Source organism: Schistocerca cancellata, unplaced genomic scaffold (genome assembly GCF_023864275.1).
Source record: "Schistocerca cancellata isolate TAMUIC-IGC-003103 unplaced genomic scaffold, iqSchCanc2.1 HiC_scaffold_884, whole genome shotgun sequence".
Lineage (NCBI taxonomy): Eukaryota > Metazoa > Arthropoda > Insecta > Orthoptera > Acrididae > Schistocerca > Schistocerca cancellata.
This window is the reverse complement of record NW_026046894.1, coordinates 16,438-37,614: the sequence shown is the minus strand read 5'-3', so window position 1 is coordinate 37,614 and position 21,177 is coordinate 16,438. Positions and strand designations below refer to the sequence as shown.

The 21,177-nt window shown below is 50.7% G+C and overlaps 37 non-coding genes across 37 annotated transcripts; all 37 read right to left on the bottom strand.

Annotated features, from left to right (window-relative positions):
• Positions 1-146: 146 nt before the first annotated feature.
• Trnat-cgu (transfer RNA threonine (anticodon CGU)) lies at positions 147-218 on the bottom strand. Its single transcript has one exon. It is a non-coding gene; the product is annotated as a tRNA-Thr (tRNA).
• A 734-nt stretch (positions 219-952) lies between these two features.
• On the bottom strand, positions 953-1,026 carry Trnan-guu (transfer RNA asparagine (anticodon GUU)). Its single transcript has one exon. It is a non-coding gene; the product is annotated as a tRNA-Asn (tRNA).
• Positions 1,027-1,349: 323 nt separating this feature from the next.
• Trnat-cgu (transfer RNA threonine (anticodon CGU)) lies at positions 1,350-1,421 on the bottom strand. The gene has a single exon. It is a non-coding gene; the product is annotated as a tRNA-Thr (tRNA).
• A 689-nt stretch (positions 1,422-2,110) lies between these two features.
• Trnan-guu (transfer RNA asparagine (anticodon GUU)) lies at positions 2,111-2,184 on the bottom strand. Its single transcript has one exon. It is a non-coding gene; the product is annotated as a tRNA-Asn (tRNA).
• A 323-nt stretch (positions 2,185-2,507) lies between these two features.
• Positions 2,508-2,579, bottom strand: Trnat-cgu (transfer RNA threonine (anticodon CGU)). Its single transcript has one exon. It is a non-coding gene; the product is annotated as a tRNA-Thr (tRNA).
• A 689-nt stretch (positions 2,580-3,268) lies between these two features.
• Trnan-guu (transfer RNA asparagine (anticodon GUU)) lies at positions 3,269-3,342 on the bottom strand. Its single transcript has one exon. It is a non-coding gene; the product is annotated as a tRNA-Asn (tRNA).
• Positions 3,343-3,665: 323 nt separating this feature from the next.
• On the bottom strand, positions 3,666-3,737 carry Trnat-cgu (transfer RNA threonine (anticodon CGU)). The gene has a single exon. It is a non-coding gene; the product is annotated as a tRNA-Thr (tRNA).
• A 689-nt stretch (positions 3,738-4,426) lies between these two features.
• Positions 4,427-4,500, bottom strand: Trnan-guu (transfer RNA asparagine (anticodon GUU)). The gene has a single exon. It is a non-coding gene; the product is annotated as a tRNA-Asn (tRNA).
• Positions 4,501-4,823: 323 nt separating this feature from the next.
• Trnat-cgu (transfer RNA threonine (anticodon CGU)) lies at positions 4,824-4,895 on the bottom strand. Its single transcript has one exon. It is a non-coding gene; the product is annotated as a tRNA-Thr (tRNA).
• Positions 4,896-5,584: 689 nt separating this feature from the next.
• Positions 5,585-5,658, bottom strand: Trnan-guu (transfer RNA asparagine (anticodon GUU)). Its single transcript has one exon. It is a non-coding gene; the product is annotated as a tRNA-Asn (tRNA).
• Positions 5,659-5,981: 323 nt separating this feature from the next.
• Positions 5,982-6,053, bottom strand: Trnat-cgu (transfer RNA threonine (anticodon CGU)). The gene has a single exon. It is a non-coding gene; the product is annotated as a tRNA-Thr (tRNA).
• A 689-nt stretch (positions 6,054-6,742) lies between these two features.
• On the bottom strand, positions 6,743-6,816 carry Trnan-guu (transfer RNA asparagine (anticodon GUU)). Its single transcript has one exon. It is a non-coding gene; the product is annotated as a tRNA-Asn (tRNA).
• A 323-nt stretch (positions 6,817-7,139) lies between these two features.
• Trnat-cgu (transfer RNA threonine (anticodon CGU)) lies at positions 7,140-7,211 on the bottom strand. Its single transcript has one exon. It is a non-coding gene; the product is annotated as a tRNA-Thr (tRNA).
• A 689-nt stretch (positions 7,212-7,900) lies between these two features.
• Positions 7,901-7,974, bottom strand: Trnan-guu (transfer RNA asparagine (anticodon GUU)). Its single transcript has one exon. It is a non-coding gene; the product is annotated as a tRNA-Asn (tRNA).
• Positions 7,975-8,297: 323 nt separating this feature from the next.
• Positions 8,298-8,369, bottom strand: Trnat-cgu (transfer RNA threonine (anticodon CGU)). Its single transcript has one exon. It is a non-coding gene; the product is annotated as a tRNA-Thr (tRNA).
• A 689-nt stretch (positions 8,370-9,058) lies between these two features.
• Trnan-guu (transfer RNA asparagine (anticodon GUU)) lies at positions 9,059-9,132 on the bottom strand. The gene has a single exon. It is a non-coding gene; the product is annotated as a tRNA-Asn (tRNA).
• Positions 9,133-9,455: 323 nt separating this feature from the next.
• Positions 9,456-9,527, bottom strand: Trnat-cgu (transfer RNA threonine (anticodon CGU)). Its single transcript has one exon. It is a non-coding gene; the product is annotated as a tRNA-Thr (tRNA).
• A 689-nt stretch (positions 9,528-10,216) lies between these two features.
• On the bottom strand, positions 10,217-10,290 carry Trnan-guu (transfer RNA asparagine (anticodon GUU)). Its single transcript has one exon. It is a non-coding gene; the product is annotated as a tRNA-Asn (tRNA).
• A 323-nt stretch (positions 10,291-10,613) lies between these two features.
• Trnat-cgu (transfer RNA threonine (anticodon CGU)) lies at positions 10,614-10,685 on the bottom strand. Its single transcript has one exon. It is a non-coding gene; the product is annotated as a tRNA-Thr (tRNA).
• A 689-nt stretch (positions 10,686-11,374) lies between these two features.
• On the bottom strand, positions 11,375-11,448 carry Trnan-guu (transfer RNA asparagine (anticodon GUU)). Its single transcript has one exon. It is a non-coding gene; the product is annotated as a tRNA-Asn (tRNA).
• A 323-nt stretch (positions 11,449-11,771) lies between these two features.
• On the bottom strand, positions 11,772-11,843 carry Trnat-cgu (transfer RNA threonine (anticodon CGU)). Its single transcript has one exon. It is a non-coding gene; the product is annotated as a tRNA-Thr (tRNA).
• Positions 11,844-12,532: 689 nt separating this feature from the next.
• On the bottom strand, positions 12,533-12,606 carry Trnan-guu (transfer RNA asparagine (anticodon GUU)). The gene has a single exon. It is a non-coding gene; the product is annotated as a tRNA-Asn (tRNA).
• A 323-nt stretch (positions 12,607-12,929) lies between these two features.
• On the bottom strand, positions 12,930-13,001 carry Trnat-cgu (transfer RNA threonine (anticodon CGU)). The gene has a single exon. It is a non-coding gene; the product is annotated as a tRNA-Thr (tRNA).
• Positions 13,002-13,690: 689 nt separating this feature from the next.
• Trnan-guu (transfer RNA asparagine (anticodon GUU)) lies at positions 13,691-13,764 on the bottom strand. Its single transcript has one exon. It is a non-coding gene; the product is annotated as a tRNA-Asn (tRNA).
• A 323-nt stretch (positions 13,765-14,087) lies between these two features.
• On the bottom strand, positions 14,088-14,159 carry Trnat-cgu (transfer RNA threonine (anticodon CGU)). Its single transcript has one exon. It is a non-coding gene; the product is annotated as a tRNA-Thr (tRNA).
• Positions 14,160-14,848: 689 nt separating this feature from the next.
• On the bottom strand, positions 14,849-14,922 carry Trnan-guu (transfer RNA asparagine (anticodon GUU)). Its single transcript has one exon. It is a non-coding gene; the product is annotated as a tRNA-Asn (tRNA).
• Positions 14,923-15,245: 323 nt separating this feature from the next.
• Trnat-cgu (transfer RNA threonine (anticodon CGU)) lies at positions 15,246-15,317 on the bottom strand. The gene has a single exon. It is a non-coding gene; the product is annotated as a tRNA-Thr (tRNA).
• A 689-nt stretch (positions 15,318-16,006) lies between these two features.
• Positions 16,007-16,080, bottom strand: Trnan-guu (transfer RNA asparagine (anticodon GUU)). The gene has a single exon. It is a non-coding gene; the product is annotated as a tRNA-Asn (tRNA).
• A 323-nt stretch (positions 16,081-16,403) lies between these two features.
• Trnat-cgu (transfer RNA threonine (anticodon CGU)) lies at positions 16,404-16,475 on the bottom strand. Its single transcript has one exon. It is a non-coding gene; the product is annotated as a tRNA-Thr (tRNA).
• A 689-nt stretch (positions 16,476-17,164) lies between these two features.
• Positions 17,165-17,238, bottom strand: Trnan-guu (transfer RNA asparagine (anticodon GUU)). The gene has a single exon. It is a non-coding gene; the product is annotated as a tRNA-Asn (tRNA).
• A 323-nt stretch (positions 17,239-17,561) lies between these two features.
• Positions 17,562-17,633, bottom strand: Trnat-cgu (transfer RNA threonine (anticodon CGU)). The gene has a single exon. It is a non-coding gene; the product is annotated as a tRNA-Thr (tRNA).
• A 689-nt stretch (positions 17,634-18,322) lies between these two features.
• Positions 18,323-18,396, bottom strand: Trnan-guu (transfer RNA asparagine (anticodon GUU)). The gene has a single exon. It is a non-coding gene; the product is annotated as a tRNA-Asn (tRNA).
• A 323-nt stretch (positions 18,397-18,719) lies between these two features.
• Positions 18,720-18,791, bottom strand: Trnat-cgu (transfer RNA threonine (anticodon CGU)). The gene has a single exon. It is a non-coding gene; the product is annotated as a tRNA-Thr (tRNA).
• Positions 18,792-19,480: 689 nt separating this feature from the next.
• On the bottom strand, positions 19,481-19,554 carry Trnan-guu (transfer RNA asparagine (anticodon GUU)). Its single transcript has one exon. It is a non-coding gene; the product is annotated as a tRNA-Asn (tRNA).
• A 323-nt stretch (positions 19,555-19,877) lies between these two features.
• On the bottom strand, positions 19,878-19,949 carry Trnat-cgu (transfer RNA threonine (anticodon CGU)). The gene has a single exon. It is a non-coding gene; the product is annotated as a tRNA-Thr (tRNA).
• Positions 19,950-20,638: 689 nt separating this feature from the next.
• Positions 20,639-20,712, bottom strand: Trnan-guu (transfer RNA asparagine (anticodon GUU)). Its single transcript has one exon. It is a non-coding gene; the product is annotated as a tRNA-Asn (tRNA).
• Positions 20,713-21,035: 323 nt separating this feature from the next.
• Positions 21,036-21,107, bottom strand: Trnat-cgu (transfer RNA threonine (anticodon CGU)). Its single transcript has one exon. It is a non-coding gene; the product is annotated as a tRNA-Thr (tRNA).
• Between the last annotated feature and the right edge of the window lie 70 nt (positions 21,108-21,177).

Genomic DNA, 21,177 nt, shown 5'->3' with positions numbered 1-21,177 from the left:
TGTTCTGCCTATGCAATCAGAAAACCTCTGAGGCCAGCATGATACTTGTTATAGGTTGTAGAACATCCCTTTCATTCAGTGTACTGCCATGTGTTAGATGCTGCTCGAGATAGCTCCGCTCCTTGCGGGAAGGTTAAAAAAATGAATGCCTTCTGTGAGGTTCGAACTCACGACCCCTGGTTTACGAGACCAGTGCTCTACCACTGAGCTAAGAAGGCGGCAGCTTTGCGTTTGTGAGCTCTCCCCGAATTGTCACTTCATCATGCTGAATCTTGCAGCCCTCGACCAGATATCGGATTTGGCACACAGCTGCTGCTGGGGGTGTCCACATGGCCGTTTTCCACATCTCTTGACTGTTTCGCCCTTACGATCGACGACGAGCGTCGTGCCACCAAACGTTTGCGGTCTGCACAATCTTGACCTAGTGCACAGTTTGTTGGATTGCGTGGCTCGACTGCGAAATGCGCCTTTCGGCTCCTCTCTCTGGCTGCAGTATGCTGTTGTCGACAGTGGCACTAGCGTTGCCCATGGGGCTTCATGTAAGGCGACTGCACGTCGCTCGGCCAGCAGCGGCCTACTGCAGACCGACACGACTGCACGTCGCTCGGCCAGCAGCGGCCTACTGCAGACCGACACTTAAGAGACACCAAATAGAAATCGACATCGAGAGACAGGCCCTGTCATATGGCACTCGCGACGTATACGCTGAAATTGAATGTAAAGAATACGTCTTTTGTAGTGGGCGTCGCTCTACTGCAGTGTCACACATGACGAAGAAATAGGAAAACAGTAGAACGTCTGTGTAGGGCCATGTTTTTACCTACAGTGTCACTTGGCTGAATGTGTATAAGGCTCTGTGGCATCACTCAAACACAGCCAAGTTGTCACACTAGCTGTGTATCTCTAACAAAGTTGACGTATGTCCTCACCTCGGTGACGGTTAAAACGATTTCGCCCCCGGGTGGGCTCGAACCACCAACCTTTCGGTTAACAGCCGAACGCGCTAGCCGATTGCGCCACGGAGGCCTTGACTTGTGCTCTGCATCTCAACGCAATTCGTATGCCTTCTGCAGGAATCTCGCAGAATGGTAGCACCTGCTTACGCCTCTTCACATGGATAAAATGCATGCACACTGTAGCGAGGCTCGTACACGAATGACATCGCCAAGCATGACATCATACTACAAAATGCATACAAACCACTGTTCTGCCTATGCAATCAGAAAACCTCTGAGGCCAGCATGATACTTGTTATAGGTTGTAGAACATCCCTTTCATTCAGTGTACTGCCATGTGTTAGATGCTGCTCGAGATAGCTCCGCTCCTTGCGGGAAGGTTAAAAAAATGAATGCCTTCTGTGAGGTTCGAACTCACGACCCCTGGTTTACGAGACCAGTGCTCTACCACTGAGCTAAGAAGGCGGCAGCTTTGCGTTTGTGAGCTCTCCCCGAATTGTCACTTCATCATGCTGAATCTTGCAGCCCTCGACCAGATATCGGATTTGGCACACAGCTGCTGCTGGGGGTGTCCACATGGCCGTTTTCCACATCTCTTGACTGTTTCGCCCTTACGATCGACGACGAGCGTCGTGCCACCAAACGTTTGCGGTCTGCACAATCTTGACCTAGTGCACAGTTTGTTGGATTGCGTGGCTCGACTGCGAAATGCGCCTTTCGGCTCCTCTCTCTGGCTGCAGTATGCTGTTGTCGACAGTGGCACTAGCGTTGCCCATGGGGCTTCATGTAAGGCGACTGCACGTCGCTCGGCCAGCAGCGGCCTACTGCAGACCGACACTTAAGAGACACCAAATAGAAATCGACATCGAGAGACAGGCCCTGTCATATGGCACTCGCGACGTATACGCTGAAATTGAATGTAAAGAATACGTCTTTTGTAGTGGGCGTCGCTCTACTGCAGTGTCACACATGACGAAGAAATAGGAAAACAGTAGAACGTCTGTGTAGGGCCATGTTTTTACCTACAGTGTCACTTGGCTGAATGTGTATAAGGCTCTGTGGCATCACTCAAACACAGCCAAGTTGTCACACTAGCTGTGTATCTCTAACAAAGTTGACGTATGTCCTCACCTCGGTGACGGTTAAAACGATTTCGCCCCCGGGTGGGCTCGAACCACCAACCTTTCGGTTAACAGCCGAACGCGCTAGCCGATTGCGCCACGGAGGCCTTGACTTGTGCTCTGCATCTCAACGCAATTCGTATGCCTTCTGCAGGAATCTCGCAGAATGGTAGCACCTGCTTACGCCTCTTCACATGGATAAAATGCATGCACACTGTAGCGAGGCTCGTACACGAATGGCATCGCCAAGCATGACATCATACTACAAAATGCATACAAACCACTGTTCTGCCTATGCAATCAGAAAACCTCTGAGGCCAGCATGATACTTGTTATAGGTTGTAGAACATCCCTTTCATTCAGTGTACTGCCATGTGTTAGATGCTGCTCGAGATAGCTCCGCTCCTTGCGGGAAGGTTAAAAAAATGAATGCCTTCTGTGAGGTTCGAACTCACGACCCCTGGTTTACGAGACCAGTGCTCTACCACTGAGCTAAGAAGGCGGCAGCTTTGCGTTTGTGAGCTCTCCCCGAATTGTCACTTCATCATGCTGAATCTTGCAGCCCTCGACCAGATATCGGATTTGGCACACAGCTGCTGCTGGGGGTGTCCACATGGCCGTTTTCCACATCTCTTGACTGTTTCGCCCTTACGATCGACGACGAGCGTCGTGCCACCAAACGTTTGCGGTCTGCACAATCTTGACCTAGTGCACAGTTTGTTGGATTGCGTGGCTCGACTGCGAAATGCGCCTTTCGGCTCCTCTCTCTGGCTGCAGTATGCTGTTGTCGACAGTGGCACTAGCGTTGCCCATGGGGCTTCATGTAAGGCGACTGCACGTCGCTCGGCCAGCAGCGGCCTACTGCAGACCGACACTTAAGAGACACCAAATAGAAATCGACATCGAGAGACAGGCCCTGTCATATGGCACTCGCGACGTATACGCTGAAATTGAATGTAAAGAATACGTCTTTTGTAGTGGGCGTCGCTCTACTGCAGTGTCACACATGACGAAGAAATAGGAAAACAGTAGAACGTCTGTGTAGGGCCATGTTTTTACCTACAGTGTCACTTGGCTGAATGTGTATAAGGCTCTGTGGCATCACTCAAACACAGCCAAGTTGTCACACTAGCTGTGTATCTCTAACAAAGTTGACGTATGTCCTCACCTCGGTGACGGTTAAAACGATTTCGCCCCCGGGTGGGCTCGAACCACCAACCTTTCGGTTAACAGCCGAACGCGCTAGCCGATTGCGCCACGGAGGCCTTGACTTGTGCTCTGCATCTCAACGCAATTCGTATGCCTTCTGCAGGAATCTCGCAGAATGGTAGCACCTGCTTACGCCTCTTCACATGGATAAAATGCATGCACACTGTAGCGAGGCTCGTACACGAATGACATCGCCAAGCATGACATCATACTACAAAATGCATACAAACCACTGTTCTGCCTATGCAATCAGAAAACCTCTGAGGCCAGCATGATACTTGTTATAGGTTGTAGAACATCCCTTTCATTCAGTGTACTGCCATGTGTTAGATGCTGCTCGAGATAGCTCCGCTCCTTGCGGGAAGGTTAAAAAAATGAATGCCTTCTGTGAGGTTCGAACTCACGACCCCTGGTTTACGAGACCAGTGCTCTACCACTGAGCTAAGAAGGCGGCAGCTTTGCGTTTGTGAGCTCTCCCCGAATTGTCACTTCATCATGCTGAATCTTGCAGCCCTCGACCAGATATCGGATTTGGCACACAGCTGCTGCTGGGGGTGTCCACATGGCCGTTTTCCACATCTCTTGACTGTTTCGCCCTTACGATCGACGACGAGCGTCGTGCCACCAAACGTTTGCGGTCTGCACAATCTTGACCTAGTGCACAGTTTGTTGGATTGCGTGGCTCGACTGCGAAATGCGCCTTTCGGCTCCTCTCTCTGGCTGCAGTATGCTGTTGTCGACAGTGGCACTAGCGTTGCCCATGGGGCTTCATGTAAGGCGACTGCATGTCGCTCGGCCAGCAGCGGCCTACTGCAGACCGACACTTAAGAGACACCAAATAGAAATCGACATCGAGAGACAGGCCCTGTCATATGGCACTCGCGACGTATACGCTGAAATTGAATGTAAAGAATACGTCTTTTGTAGTGGGCGTCGCTCTACTGCAGTGTCACACATGACGAAGAAATAGGAAAACAGTAGAACGTCTGTGTAGGGCCATGTTTTTACCTACAGTGTCACTTGGCTGAATGTGTATAAGGCTCTGTGGCATCACTCAAACACAGCCAAGTTGTCACACTAGCTGTGTATCTCTAACAAAGTTGACGTATGTCCTCACCTCGGTGACGGTTAAAACGATTTCGCCCCCGGGTGGGCTCGAACCACCAACCTTTCGGTTAACAGCCGAACGCGCTAGCCGATTGCGCCACGGAGGCCTTGACTTGTGCTCTGCATCTCAACGCAATTCGTATGCCTTCTGCAGGAATCTCGCAGAATGGTAGCACCTGCTTACGCCTCTTCACATGGATAAAATGCATGCACACTGTAGCGAGGCTCGTACACGAATGACATCGCCAAGCATGACATCATACTACAAAATGCATACAAACCACTGTTCTGCCTATGCAATCAGAAAACCTCTGAGGCCAGCATGATACTTGTTATAGGTTGTAGAACATCCCTTTCATTCAGTGTACTGCCATGTGTTAGATGCTGCTCGAGATAGCTCCGCTCCTTGCGGGAAGGTTAAAAAAATGAATGCCTTCTGTGAGGTTCGAACTCACGACCCCTGGTTTACGAGACCAGTGCTCTACCACTGAGCTAAGAAGGCGGCAGCTTTGCGTTTGTGAGCTCTCCCCGAATTGTCACTTCATCATGCTGAATCTTGCAGCCCTCGACCAGATATCGGATTTGGCACACAGCTGCTGCTGGGGGTGTCCACATGGCCGTTTTCCACATCTCTTGACTGTTTCGCCCTTACGATCGACGACGAGCGTCGTGCCACCAAACGTTTGCGGTCTGCACAATCTTGACCTAGTGCACAGTTTGTTGGATTGCGTGGCTCGACTGCGAAATGCGCCTTTCGGCTCCTCTCTCTGGCTGCAGTATGCTGTTGTCGACAGTGGCACTAGCGTTGCCCATGGGGCTTCATGTAAGGCGACAGCACGTCGCTCGGCCAGCAGCGGCCTACTGCAGACCGACACTTAAGAGACACCAAATAGAAATCGACATCGAGAGACAGGCCCTGTCATATGGCACTCGCGACGTATACGCTGAAATTGAATGTAAAGAATACGTCTTTTGTAGTGGGCGTCGCTCTACTGCAGTGTCACACATGACGAAGAAATAGGAAAACAGTAGAACGTCTGTGTAGGGCCATGTTTTTACCTACAGTGTCACTTGGCTGAATGTGTATAAGGCTCTGTGGCATCACTCAAACACAGCCAAGTTGTCACACTAGCTGTGTATCTCTAACAAAGTTGACGTATGTCCTCACCTCGGTGACGGTTAAAACGATTTCGCCCCCGGGTGGGCTCGAACCACCAACCTTTCGGTTAACAGCCGAACGCGCTAGCCGATTGCGCCACGGAGGCCTTGACTTGTGCTCTGCATCTCAACGCAATTCGTATGCCTTCTGCAGGAATCTCGCAGAATGGTAGCACCTGCTTACGCCTCTTCACATGGATAAAATGCATGCACACTGTAGCGAGGCTCGTACACGAATGGCATCGCCAAGCATGACATCATACTACAAAATGCATACAAACCACTGTTCTGCCTATGCAATCAGAAAACCTCTGAGGCCAGCATGATACTTGTTATAGGTTGTAGAACATCCCTTTCATTCAGTGTACTGCCATGTGTTAGATGCTGCTCGAGATAGCTCCGCTCCTTGCGGGAAGGTTAAAAAAATGAATGCCTTCTGTGAGGTTCGAACTCACGACCCCTGGTTTACGAGACCAGTGCTCTACCACTGAGCTAAGAAGGCGGCAGCTTTGCGTTTGTGAGCTCTCCCCGAATTGTCACTTCATCATGCTGAATCTTGCAGCCCTCGACCAGATATCGGATTTGGCACACAGCTGCTGCTGGGGGTGTCCACATGGCCGTTTTCCACATCTCTTGACTGTTTCGCCCTTACGATCGACGACGAGCGTCGTGCCACCAAACGTTTGCGGTCTGCACAATCTTGACCTAGTGCACAGTTTGTTGGATTGCGTGGCTCGACTGCGAAATGCGCCTTTCGGCTCCTCTCTCTGGCTGCAGTATGCTGTTGTCGACAGTGGCACTAGCGTTGCCCATGGGGCTTCATGTAAGGCGACTGCACGTCGCTCGGCCAGCAGCGGCCTACTGCAGACCGACACTTAAGAGACACCAAATAGAAATCGACATCGAGAGACAGGCCCTGTCATATGGCACTCGCGACGTATACGCTGAAATTGAATGTAAAGAATACGTCTTTTGTAGTGGGCGTCGCTCTACTGCAGTGTCACACATGACGAAGAAATAGGAAAACAGTAGAACGTCTGTGTAGGGCCATGTTTTTACCTACAGTGTCACTTGGCTGAATGTGTATAAGGCTCTGTGGCATCACTCAAACACAGCCAAGTTGTCACACTAGCTGTGTATCTCTAACAAAGTTGACGTATGTCCTCACCTCGGTGACGGTTAAAACGATTTCGCCCCCGGGTGGGCTCGAACCACCAACCTTTCGGTTAACAGCCGAACGCGCTAGCCGATTGCGCCACGGAGGCCTTGACTTGTGCTCTGCATCTCAACGCAATTCGTATGCCTTCTGCAGGAATCTCGCAGAATGGTAGCACCTGCTTACGCCTCTTCACATGGATAAAATGCATGCACACTGTAGCGAGGCTCGTACACGAATGACATCGCCAAGCATGACATCATACTACAAAATGCATACAAACCACTGTTCTGCCTATGCAATCAGAAAACCTCTGAGGCCAGCATGATACTTGTTATAGGTTGTAGAACATCCCTTTCATTCAGTGTACTGCCATGTGTTAGATGCTGCTCGAGATAGCTCCGCTCCTTGCGGGAAGGTTAAAAAAATGAATGCCTTCTGTGAGGTTCGAACTCACGACCCCTGGTTTACGAGACCAGTGCTCTACCACTGAGCTAAGAAGGCGGCAGCTTTGCGTTTGTGAGCTCTCCCCGAATTGTCACTTCATCATGCTGAATCTTGCAGCCCTCGACCAGATATCGGATTTGGCACACAGCTGCTGCTGGGGGTGTCCACATGGCCGTTTTCCACATCTCTTGACTGTTTCGCCCTTACGATCGACGACGAGCGTCGTGCCACCAAACGTTTGCGGTCTGCACAATCTTGACCTAGTGCACAGTTTGTTGGATTGCGTGGCTCGACTGCGAAATGCGCCTTTCGGCTCCTCTCTCTGGCTGCAGTATGCTGTTGTCGACAGTGGCACTAGCGTTGCCCATGGGGCTTCATGTAAGGCGACTGCACGTCGCTCGGCCAGCAGCGGCCTACTGCAGACCGACACTTAAGAGACACCAAATAGAAATCGACATCGAGAGACAGGCCCTGTCATATGGCACTCGCGACGTATACGCTGAAATTGAATGTAAAGAATACGTCTTTTGTAGTGGGCGTCGCTCTACTGCAGTGTCACACATGACGAAGAAATAGGAAAACAGTAGAACGTCTGTGTAGGGCCATGTTTTTACCTACAGTGTCACTTGGCTGAATGTGTATAAGGCTCTGTGGCATCACTCAAACACAGCCAAGTTGTCACACTAGCTGTGTATCTCTAACAAAGTTGACGTATGTCCTCACCTCGGTGACGGTTAAAACGATTTCGCCCCCGGGTGGGCTCGAACCACCAACCTTTCGGTTAACAGCCGAACGCGCTAGCCGATTGCGCCACGGAGGCCTTGACTTGTGCTCTGCATCTCAACGCAATTCGTATGCCTTCTGCAGGAATCTCGCAGAATGGTAGCACCTGCTTACGCCTCTTCACATGGATAAAATGCATGCACACTGTAGCGAGGCTCGTACACGAATGACATCGCCAAGCATGACATCATACTACAAAATGCATACAAACCACTGTTCTGCCTATGCAATCAGAAAACCTCTGAGGCCAGCATGATACTTGTTATAGGTTGTAGAACATCCCTTTCATTCAGTGTACTGCCATGTGTTAGATGCTGCTCGAGATAGCTCCGCTCCTTGCGGGAAGGTTAAAAAAATGAATGCCTTCTGTGAGGTTCGAACTCACGACCCCTGGTTTACGAGACCAGTGCTCTACCACTGAGCTAAGAAGGCGGCAGCTTTGCGTTTGTGAGCTCTCCCCGAATTGTCACTTCATCATGCTGAATCTTGCAGCCCTCGACCAGATATCGGATTTGGCACACAGCTGCTGCTGGGGGTGTCCACATGGCCGTTTTCCACATCTCTTGACTGTTTCGCCCTTACGATCGACGACGAGCGTCGTGCCACCAAACGTTTGCGGTCTGCACAATCTTGACCTAGTGCACAGTTTGTTGGATTGCGTGGCTCGACTGCGAAATGCGCCTTTCGGCTCCTCTCTCTGGCTGCAGTATGCTGTTGTCGACAGTGGCACTAGCGTTGCCCATGGGGCTTCATGTAAGGCGACTGCATGTCGCTCGGCCAGCAGCGGCCTACTGCAGACCGACACTTAAGAGACACCAAATAGAAATCGACATCGAGAGACAGGCCCTGTCATATGGCACTCGCGACGTATACGCTGAAATTGAATGTAAAGAATACGTCTTTTGTAGTGGGCGTCGCTCTACTGCAGTGTCACACATGACGAAGAAATAGGAAAACAGTAGAACGTCTGTGTAGGGCCATGTTTTTACCTACAGTGTCACTTGGCTGAATGTGTATAAGGCTCTGTGGCATCACTCAAACACAGCCAAGTTGTCACACTAGCTGTGTATCTCTAACAAAGTTGACGTATGTCCTCACCTCGGTGACGGTTAAAACGATTTCGCCCCCGGGTGGGCTCGAACCACCAACCTTTCGGTTAACAGCCGAACGCGCTAGCCGATTGCGCCACGGAGGCCTTGACTTGTGCTCTGCATCTCAACGCAATTCGTATGCCTTCTGCAGGAATCTCGCAGAATGGTAGCACCTGCTTACGCCTCTTCACATGGATAAAATGCATGCACACTGTAGCGAGGCTCGTACACGAATGACATCGCCAAGCATGACATCATACTACAAAATGCATACAAACCACTGTTCTGCCTATGCAATCAGAAAACCTCTGAGGCCAGCATGATACTTGTTATAGGTTGTAGAACATCCCTTTCATTCAGTGTACTGCCATGTGTTAGATGCTGCTCGAGATAGCTCCGCTCCTTGCGGGAAGGTTAAAAAAATGAATGCCTTCTGTGAGGTTCGAACTCACGACCCCTGGTTTACGAGACCAGTGCTCTACCACTGAGCTAAGAAGGCGGCAGCTTTGCGTTTGTGAGCTCTCCCCGAATTGTCACTTCATCATGCTGAATCTTGCAGCCCTCGACCAGATATCGGATTTGGCACACAGCTGCTGCTGGGGGTGTCCACATGGCCGTTTTCCACATCTCTTGACTGTTTCGCCCTTACGATCGACGACGAGCGTCGTGCCACCAAACGTTTGCGGTCTGCACAATCTTGACCTAGTGCACAGTTTGTTGGATTGCGTGGCTCGACTGCGAAATGCGCCTTTCGGCTCCTCTCTCTGGCTGCAGTATGCTGTTGTCGACAGTGGCACTAGCGTTGCCCATGGGGCTTCATGTAAGGCGACAGCACGTCGCTCGGCCAGCAGCGGCCTACTGCAGACCGACACTTAAGAGACACCAAATAGAAATCGACATCGAGAGACAGGCCCTGTCATATGGCACTCGCGACGTATACGCTGAAATTGAATGTAAAGAATACGTCTTTTGTAGTGGGCGTCGCTCTACTGCAGTGTCACACATGACGAAGAAATAGGAAAACAGTAGAACGTCTGTGTAGGGCCATGTTTTTACCTACAGTGTCACTTGGCTGAATGTGTATAAGGCTCTGTGGCATCACTCAAACACAGCCAAGTTGTCACACTAGCTGTGTATCTCTAACAAAGTTGACGTATGTCCTCACCTCGGTGACGGTTAAAACGATTTCGCCCCCGGGTGGGCTCGAACCACCAACCTTTCGGTTAACAGCCGAACGCGCTAGCCGATTGCGCCACGGAGGCCTTGACTTGTGCTCTGCATCTCAACGCAATTCGTATGCCTTCTGCAGGAATCTCGCAGAATGGTAGCACCTGCTTACGCCTCTTCACATGGATAAAATGCATGCACACTGTAGCGAGGCTCGTACACGAATGGCATCGCCAAGCATGACATCATACTACAAAATGCATACAAACCACTGTTCTGCCTATGCAATCAGAAAACCTCTGAGGCCAGCATGATACTTGTTATAGGTTGTAGAACATCCCTTTCATTCAGTGTACTGCCATGTGTTAGATGCTGCTCGAGATAGCTCCGCTCCTTGCGGGAAGGTTAAAAAAATGAATGCCTTCTGTGAGGTTCGAACTCACGACCCCTGGTTTACGAGACCAGTGCTCTACCACTGAGCTAAGAAGGCGGCAGCTTTGCGTTTGTGAGCTCTCCCCGAATTGTCACTTCATCATGCTGAATCTTGCAGCCCTCGACCAGATATCGGATTTGGCACACAGCTGCTGCTGGGGGTGTCCACATGGCCGTTTTCCACATCTCTTGACTGTTTCGCCCTTACGATCGACGACGAGCGTCGTGCCACCAAACGTTTGCGGTCTGCACAATCTTGACCTAGTGCACAGTTTGTTGGATTGCGTGGCTCGACTGCGAAATGCGCCTTTCGGCTCCTCTCTCTGGCTGCAGTATGCTGTTGTCGACAGTGGCACTAGCGTTGCCCATGGGGCTTCATGTAAGGCGACTGCACGTCGCTCGGCCAGCAGCGGCCTACTGCAGACCGACACTTAAGAGACACCAAATAGAAATCGACATCGAGAGACAGGCCCTGTCATATGGCACTCGCGACGTATACGCTGAAATTGAATGTAAAGAATACGTCTTTTGTAGTGGGCGTCGCTCTACTGCAGTGTCACACATGACGAAGAAATAGGAAAACAGTAGAACGTCTGTGTAGGGCCATGTTTTTACCTACAGTGTCACTTGGCTGAATGTGTATAAGGCTCTGTGGCATCACTCAAACACAGCCAAGTTGTCACACTAGCTGTGTATCTCTAACAAAGTTGACGTATGTCCTCACCTCGGTGACGGTTAAAACGATTTCGCCCCCGGGTGGGCTCGAACCACCAACCTTTCGGTTAACAGCCGAACGCGCTAGCCGATTGCGCCACGGAGGCCTTGACTTGTGCTCTGCATCTCAACGCAATTCGTATGCCTTCTGCAGGAATCTCGCAGAATGGTAGCACCTGCTTACGCCTCTTCACATGGATAAAATGCATGCACACTGTAGCGAGGCTCGTACACGAATGACATCGCCAAGCATGACATCATACTACAAAATGCATACAAACCACTGTTCTGCCTATGCAATCAGAAAACCTCTGAGGCCAGCATGATACTTGTTATAGGTTGTAGAACATCCCTTTCATTCAGTGTACTGCCATGTGTTAGATGCTGCTCGAGATAGCTCCGCTCCTTGCGGGAAGGTTAAAAAAATGAATGCCTTCTGTGAGGTTCGAACTCACGACCCCTGGTTTACGAGACCAGTGCTCTACCACTGAGCTAAGAAGGCGGCAGCTTTGCGTTTGTGAGCTCTCCCCGAATTGTCACTTCATCATGCTGAATCTTGCAGCCCTCGACCAGATATCGGATTTGGCACACAGCTGCTGCTGGGGGTGTCCACATGGCCGTTTTCCACATCTCTTGACTGTTTCGCCCTTACGATCGACGACGAGCGTCGTGCCACCAAACGTTTGCGGTCTGCACAATCTTGACCTAGTGCACAGTTTGTTGGATTGCGTGGCTCGACTGCGAAATGCGCCTTTCGGCTCCTCTCTCTGGCTGCAGTATGCTGTTGTCGACAGTGGCACTAGCGTTGCCCATGGGGCTTCATGTAAGGCGACTGCACGTCGCTCGGCCAGCAGCGGCCTACTGCAGACCGACACTTAAGAGACACCAAATAGAAATCGACATCGAGAGACAGGCCCTGTCATATGGCACTCGCGACGTATACGCTGAAATTGAATGTAAAGAATACGTCTTTTGTAGTGGGCGTCGCTCTACTGCAGTGTCACACATGACGAAGAAATAGGAAAACAGTAGAACGTCTGTGTAGGGCCATGTTTTTACCTACAGTGTCACTTGGCTGAATGTGTATAAGGCTCTGTGGCATCACTCAAACACAGCCAAGTTGTCACACTAGCTGTGTATCTCTAACAAAGTTGACGTATGTCCTCACCTCGGTGACGGTTAAAACGATTTCGCCCCCGGGTGGGCTCGAACCACCAACCTTTCGGTTAACAGCCGAACGCGCTAGCCGATTGCGCCACGGAGGCCTTGACTTGTGCTCTGCATCTCAACGCAATTCGTATGCCTTCTGCAGGAATCTCGCAGAATGGTAGCACCTGCTTACGCCTCTTCACATGGATAAAATGCATGCACACTGTAGCGAGGCTCGTACACGAATGGCATCGCCAAGCATGACATCATACTACAAAATGCATACAAACCACTGTTCTGCCTATGCAATCAGAAAACCTCTGAGGCCAGCATGATACTTGTTATAGGTTGTAGAACATCCCTTTCATTCAGTGTACTGCCATGTGTTAGATGCTGCTCGAGATAGCTCCGCTCCTTGCGGGAAGGTTAAAAAAATGAATGCCTTCTGTGAGGTTCGAACTCACGACCCCTGGTTTACGAGACCAGTGCTCTACCACTGAGCTAAGAAGGCGGCAGCTTTGCGTTTGTGAGCTCTCCCCGAATTGTCACTTCATCATGCTGAATCTTGCAGCCCTCGACCAGATATTGGATTTGGCACACAGCTGCTGCTGGGGGTGTCCACATGGCCGTTTTCCACATCTCTTGACTGTTTCGCCCTTACGATCGACGACGAGCGTCGTGCCACCAAACGTTTGCGGTCTGCACAATCTTGACCTAGTGCACAGTTTGTTGGATTGCGTGGCTCGACTGCGAAATGCGCCTTTCGGCTCCTCTCTCTGGCTGCAGTATGCTGTTGTCGACAGTGGCACTAGCGTTGCCCATGGGGCTTCATGTAAGGCGACTGCACGTCGCTCGGCCAGCAGCGGCCTACTGCAGACCGACACTTAAGAGACACCAAATAGAAATCGACATCGAGAGACAGGCCCTGTCATATGGCACTCGCGACGTATACGCTGAAATTGAATGTAAAGAATACGTCTTTTGTAGTGGGCGTCGCTCTACTGCAGTGTCACACATGACGAAGAAATAGGAAAACAGTAGAACGTCTGTGTAGGGCCATGTTTTTACCTACAGTGTCACTTGGCTGAATGTGTATAAGGCTCTGTGGCATCACTCAAACACAGCCAAGTTGTCACACTAGCTGTGTATCTCTAACAAAGTTGACGTATGTCCTCACCTCGGTGACGGTTAAAACGATTTCGCCCCCGGGTGGGCTCGAACCACCAACCTTTCGGTTAACAGCCGAACGCGCTAGCCGATTGCGCCACGGAGGCCTTGACTTGTGCTCTGCATCTCAACGCAATTCGTATGCCTTCTGCAGGAATCTCGCAGAATGGTAGCACCTGCTTACGCCTCTTCACATGGATAAAATGCATGCACACTGTAGCGAGGCTCGTACACGAATGGCATCGCCAAGCATGACATCATACTACAAAATGCATACAAACCACTGTTCTGCCTATGCAATCAGAAAACCTCTGAGGCCAGCATGATACTTGTTATAGGTTGTAGAACATCCCTTTCATTCAGTGTACTGCCATGTGTTAGATGCTGCTCGAGATAGCTCCGCTCCTTGCGGGAAGGTTAAAAAAATGAATGCCTTCTGTGAGGTTCGAACTCACGACCCCTGGTTTACGAGACCAGTGCTCTACCACTGAGCTAAGAAGGCGGCAGCTTTGCGTTTGTGAGCTCTCCCCGAATTGTCACTTCATCATGCTGAATCTTGCAGCCCTCGACCAGATATCGGATTTGGCACACAGCTGCTGCTGGGGGTGTCCACATGGCCGTTTTCCACATCTCTTGACTGTTTCGCCCTTACGATCGACGACGAGCGTCGTGCCACCAAACGTTTGCGGTCTGCACAATCTTGACCTAGTGCACAGTTTGTTGGATTGCGTGGCTCGACTGCGAAATGCGCCTTTCGGCTCCTCTCTCTGGCTGCAGTATGCTGTTGTCGACAGTGGCACTAGCGTTGCCCATGGGGCTTCATGTAAGGCGACTGCACGTCGCTCGGCCAGCAGCGGCCTACTGCAGACCGACACTTAAGAGACACCAAATAGAAATCGACATCGAGAGACAGGCCCTGTCATATGGCACTCGCGACGTATACGCTGAAATTGAATGTAAAGAATACGTCTTTTGTAGTGGGCGTCGCTCTACTGCAGTGTCACACATGACGAAGAAATAGGAAAACAGTAGAACGTCTGTGTAGGGCCATGTTTTTACCTACAGTGTCACTTGGCTGAATGTGTATAAGGCTCTGTGGCATCACTCAAACACAGCCAAGTTGTCACACTAGCTGTGTATCTCTAACAAAGTTGACGTATGTCCTCACCTCGGTGACGGTTAAAACGATTTCGCCCCCGGGTGGGCTCGAACCACCAACCTTTCGGTTAACAGCCGAACGCGCTAGCCGATTGCGCCACGGAGGCCTTGACTTGTGCTCTGCATCTCAACGCAATTCGTATGCCTTCTGCAGGAATCTCGCAGAATGGTAGCACCTGCTTACGCCTCTTCACATGGATAAAATGCATGCACACTGTAGCGAGGCTCGTACACGAATGGCATCGCCAAGCATGACATCATACTACAAAATGCATACAAACCACTGTTCTGCCTATGCAATCAGAAAACCTCTGAGGCCAGCATGATACTTGTTATAGGTTGTAGAACATCCCTTTCATTCAGTGTACTGCCATGTGTTAGATGCTGCTCGAGATAGCTCCGCTCCTTGCGGGAAGGTTAAAAAAATGAATGCCTTCTGTGAGGTTCGAACTCACGACCCCTGGTTTACGAGACCAGTGCTCTACCACTGAGCTAAGAAGGCGGCAGCTTTGCGTTTGTGAGCTCTCCCCGAATTGTCACTTCATCATGCTGAATCTTGCAGCCCTCGACCAGATATTGGATTTGGCACACAGCTGCTGCTGGGGGTGTCCACATGGCCGTTTTCCACATCTCTTGACTGTTTCGCCCTTACGATCGACGACGAGCGTCGTGCCACCAAACGTTTGCGGTCTGCACAATCTTGACCTAGTGCACAGTTTGTTGGATTGCGTGGCTCGACTGCGAAATGCGCCTTTCGGCTCCTCTCTCTGGCTGCAGTATGCTGTTGTCGACAGTGGCACTAGCGTTGCCCATGGGGCTTCATGTAAGGCGACTGCACGTCGCTCGGCCAGCAGCGGCCTACTGCAGACCGACACTTAAGAGACACCAAATAGAAATCGACATCGAGAGACAGGCCCTGTCATATGGCACTCGCGACGTATACGCTGAAATTGAATGTAAAGAATACGTCTTTTGTAGTGGGCGTCGCTCTACTGCAGTGTCACACATGACGAAGAAATAGGAAAACAGTAGAACGTCTGTGTAGGGCCATGTTTTTACCTACAGTGTCACTTGGCTGAATGTGTATAAGGCTCTGTGGCATCACTCAAACACAGCCAAGTTGTCACACTAGCTGTGTATCTCTAACAAAGTTGACGTATGTCCTCACCTCGGTGACGGTTAAAACGATTTCGCCCCCGGGTGGGCTCGAACCACCAACCTTTCGGTTAACAGCCGAACGCGCTAGCCGATTGCGCCACGGAGGCCTTGACTTGTGCTCTGCATCTCAACGCAATTCGTATGCCTTCTGCAGGAATCTCGCAGAATGGTAGCACCTGCTTACGCCTCTTCACATGGATAAAATGCATGCACACTGTAGCGAGGCTCGTACACGAATGGCATCGCCAAGCATGACATCATACTACAAAATGCATACAAACCACTGTTCTGCCTATGCAATCAGAAAACCTCTGAGGCCAGCATGATACTTGTTATAGGTTGTAGAACATCCCTTTCATTCAGTGTACTGCCATGTGTTAGATGCTGCTCGAGATAGCTCCGCTCCTTGCGGGAAGGTTAAAAAAATGAATGCCTTCTGTGAGGTTCGAACTCACGACCCCTGGTTTACGAGACCAGTGCTCTACCACTGAGCTAAGAAGGCGGCAGCTTTGCGTTTGTGAGCTCTCCCCGAATTGTCACTTCATCATGCTGAATCTTGCAGCCCTCGACCAGATATTGGATTTGGCACACAGCTGCTGCTGGGGGTGTCCACATGGCCGTTTTCCACATCTCTTGACTGTTTCGCCCTTACGATCGACGACGAGCGTCGTGCCACCAAACGTTTGCGGTCTGCACAATCTTGACCTAGTGCACAGTTTGTTGGATTGCGTGGCTCGACTGCGAAATGCGCCTTTCGGCTCCTCTCTCTGGCTGCAGTATGCTGTTGTCGACAGTGGCACTAGCGTTGCCCATGGGGCTTCATGTAAGGCGACTGCACGTCGCTCGGCCAGCAGCGGCCTACTGCAGACCGACACTTAAGAGACACCAAATAGAAATCGACATCGAGAGACAGGCCCTGTCATATGGCACTCGCGACGTATACGCTGAAATTGAATGTAAAGAATACGTCTTTTGTAGTGGGCGTCGCTCTACTGCAGTGTCACACATGACGAAGAAATAGGAAAACACTAGAACGTCTGTGTAGGGCCATGTTTTTACCTACAGTGTCACTTGGCTGAATGTGTATAAGGCTCTGTGGCATCACTCAAACACAGCCAAGTTGTCACACTAGCTGTGTATCTCTAACAAAGTTGACGTATGTCCTCACCTCGGTGACGGTTAAAACGATTTCGCCCCCGGGTGGGCTCGAACCACCAACCTTTCGGTTAACAGCCGAACGCGCTAGCCGATTGCGCCACGGAGGCCTTGACTTGTGCTCTGCATCTCAACGCAATTCGTATGCCTTCTGCAGGAATCTCGCAGAATGGTAGCACCTGCTTACGCCTCTTCACATGGATAAAATGCATGCACACTGTAGCGAGGCTCGTACACGAATGGCATCGCCAAGCATGACATCATACTACAAAATGCATACAAACCACTGTTCTGCCTATGCAATCAGAAAACCTCTGAGGCCAGCATGATACTTGTTATAGGTTGTAGAACATCCCTTTCATTCAGTGTACTGCCATGTGTTAGATGCTGCTCGAGATAGCTCCGCTCCTTGCGGGAAGGTTAAAAAAATGAATGCCTTCTGTGAGGTTCGAACTCACGACCCCTGGTTTACGAGACCAGTGCTCTACCACTGAGCTAAGAAGGCGGCAGCTTTGCGTTTGTGAGCTCTCCCCGAATTGTCACTTCATCATGCTGAATCTTGCAGCCCTCGACCAGATATTGGATTTGGCACACAGCTGCTGCTGGGGGTGTCCACATGGCCGTTTTCCACATCTCTTGACTGTTTCGCCCTTACGATCGACGACGAGCGTCGTGCCACCAAACGTTTGCGGTCTGCACAATCTTGACCTAGTGCACAGTTTGTTGGATTGCGTGGCTCGACTGCGAAATGCGCCTTTCGGCTCCTCTCTCTGGCTGCAGTATGCTGTTGTCGACAGTGGCACTAGCGTTGCCCATGGGGCTTCATGTAAGGCGACTGCACGTCGCTCGGCCAGCAGCGGCCTACTGCAGACCGACACTTAAGAGACACCAAATAGAAATCGACATCGAGAGACAGGCCCTGTCATATGGCACTCGCGACGTATACGCTGAAATTGAATGTAAAGAATACGTCTTTTGTAGTGGGCGTCGCTCTACTGCAGTGTCACACATGACGAAGAAATAGGAAAACACTAGAACGTCTGTGTAGGGCCATGTTTTTACCTACAGTGTCACTTGGCTGAATGTGTATAAGGCTCTGTGGCATCACTCAAACACAGCCAAGTTGTCACACTAGCTGTGTATCTCTAACAAAGTTGACGTATGTCCTCACCTCGGTGACGGTTAAAACGATTTCGCCCCCGGGTGGGCTCGAACCACCAACCTTTCGGTTAACAGCCGAACGCGCTAGCCGATTGCGCCACGGAGGCCTTGACTTGTGCTCTGCATCTCAACGCAATTCGTATGCCTTCTGCAGGAATCTCGCAGAATGGTAGCACCTGCTTACGCCTCTTCACATGGATAAAATGCATGCACACTGTAGCGAGGCTCGTACACGAATGACATCGCCAAGCATGACATCATACTACAAAATGCATACAAACCACTGTTCTGCCTATGCAATCAGAAAACCTCTGAGGCCAGCATGATACTTGTTATAGGTTGTAGAACATCCCTTTCATTCAGTGTACTGCCATGTGTTAGATGCTGCTCGAGATAGCTCCGCTCCTTGCGGGAAGGTTAAAAAAATGAATGCCTTCTGTGAGGTTCGAACTCACGACCCCTGGTTTACGAGACCAGTGCTCTACCACTGAGCTAAGAAGGCGGCAGCTTTGCGTTTGTGAGCTCTCCCCGAATTGTCACTTCATCATGCTGAATCTTGCAGCCCTCGACCAGATATCGGATTTGGCACACAGCTGCTGCTGGGGGTGTCCACATGGCCGTTTTCCACATCTCTTGACTGTTTCGCCCTTACGATCGACGACGAGCGTCGTGCCACCAAACGTTTGCGGTCTGCACAATCTTGACCTAGTGCACAGTTTGTTGGATTGCGTGGCTCGACTGCGAAATGCGCCTTTCGGCTCCTCTCTCTGGCTGCAGTATGCTGTTGTCGACAGTGGCACTAGCGTTGCCCATGGGGCTTCATGTAAGGCGACTGCACGTCGCTCGGCCAGCAGCGGCCTACTGCAGACCGACACTTAAGAGACACCAAATAGAAATCGACATCGAGAGACAGGCCCTGTCATATGGCACTCGCGACGTATACGCTGAAATTGAATGTAAAGAATACGTCTTTTGTAGTGGGCGTCGCTCTACTGCAGTGTCACACATGACGAAGAAATAGGAAAACAGTAGAACGTCTGTGTAGGGCCATGTTTTTACCTACAGTGTCACTTGGCTGAATGTGTATAAGGCTCTGTGGCATCACTCAAACACAGCCAAGTTGTCACACTAGCTGTGTATCTCTAACAAAGTTGACGTATGTCCTCACCTCGGTGACGGTTAAAACGATTTCGCCGCAGGGTGGGCTCGAACCACCAACCTTTCGGTTAACAGCCGAACGCGCTAGCCGATTGCGCCACGGAGGCCTTGACTTGTGCTCTGCATCTCAACGCAATTCGTATGCCTTCTGCAGGAATCTCGCAGAATGGTAGCACCTGCTTACGCCTCTTCACATGGATAAAATGCATGCACACTGTAGCGAGGCTCGTACACGAATGACATCGCCAAGCATGACATCATACTACAAAATGCATACAAACCACTGTTCTGCCTATGCAATCAGAAAACCTCTGAGGCCAGCATGATACTTGTTATAGGTTGTAGAACATCCCTTTCATTCAGTGTACTGCCATGTGTTAGATGCTGCTCGAGATAGCTCCGCTCCTTGCGGGAAGGTTAAAAAAATGAATGCCTTCTGTGAGGTTCGAACTCACGACCCCTGGTTTACGAGACCAGTGCTCTACCACTGAGCTAAGAAGGCGGCAGCTTTGCGTTTGTGAGCTCTCCCCGAATTGTCACTTCATCATGCTGAATCTTGCAGCCCTCGACCAGATATCGGATTTGGCACACAGCTGCTGCTGGGGGTGTCCACATGGCCGTTTTCCACATCTCTTGACTGTTTCGCCCTTACGATCGACGACGAGCGTCGTGCCACCAAACGTTTGCGGTCTGCACAATCTTGACCTAGTGCACAGTTTGTTGGATTGCGTGGCTCGACTGCGAAATGCGCCTTTCGGCTCCTCTCTCTGGCTGCAGTATGCTGTTGTCGACAGTGGCACTAGCGTTGCCCATGGGGCTTCATGTAAGGCGACTGCACGTCGCTCGGCCAGCAGCGGCCTACTGCAGACCGACACTTAAGAGACACCAAATAGAAATCGACATCGAGAGACAGGCCCTGTCATATGGCACTCGCGACGTATACGCTGAAATTGAATGTAAAGAATACGTCTTTTGTAGTGGGCGTCGCTCTACTGCAGTGTCACACATGACGAAGAAATAGGAAAACAGTAGAACGTCTGTGTAGGGCCATGTTTTTACCTACAGTGTCACTTGGCTGAATGTGTATAAGGCTCTGTGGCATCACTCAAACACAGCCAAGTTGTCACACTAGCTGTGTATCTCTAACAAAGTTGACGTATGTCCTCACCTCGGTGACGGTTAAAACGATTTCGCCCCCGGGTGGGCTCGAACCACCAACCTTTCGGTTAACAGCCGAACGCGCTAGCCGATTGCGCCACGGAGGCCTTGACTTGTGCTCTGCATCTCAACGCAATTCGTATGCCTTCTGCAGGAATCTCGCAGAATGGTAGCACCTGCTTACGCCTCTTCACATGGATAAAATGCATGCACACTGTAGCGAGGCTCGTACACGAATGGCATCGCCAAGCATGACATCATACTACAAAATGCATACAAACCACTGTTCTGCCTATGCAATCAGAAAACCTCTGAGGCCAGCATGATACTTGTTATAGGTTGTAGAACATCCCTTTCATTCAGTGTACTGCCATGTGTTAGATGCTGCTCGAGATAGCTCCGCTCCTTGCGGGAAGGTTAAAAAAATGAATGCCTTCTGTGAGGTTCGAACTCACGACCCCTGGTTTACGAGACCAGTGCTCTACCACTGAGCTAAGAAGGCGGCAGCTTTGCGTTTGTGAGCTCTCCCCGAATTGTCACTTCATCATGCTGAATCTTGCAGCCCTCGACCA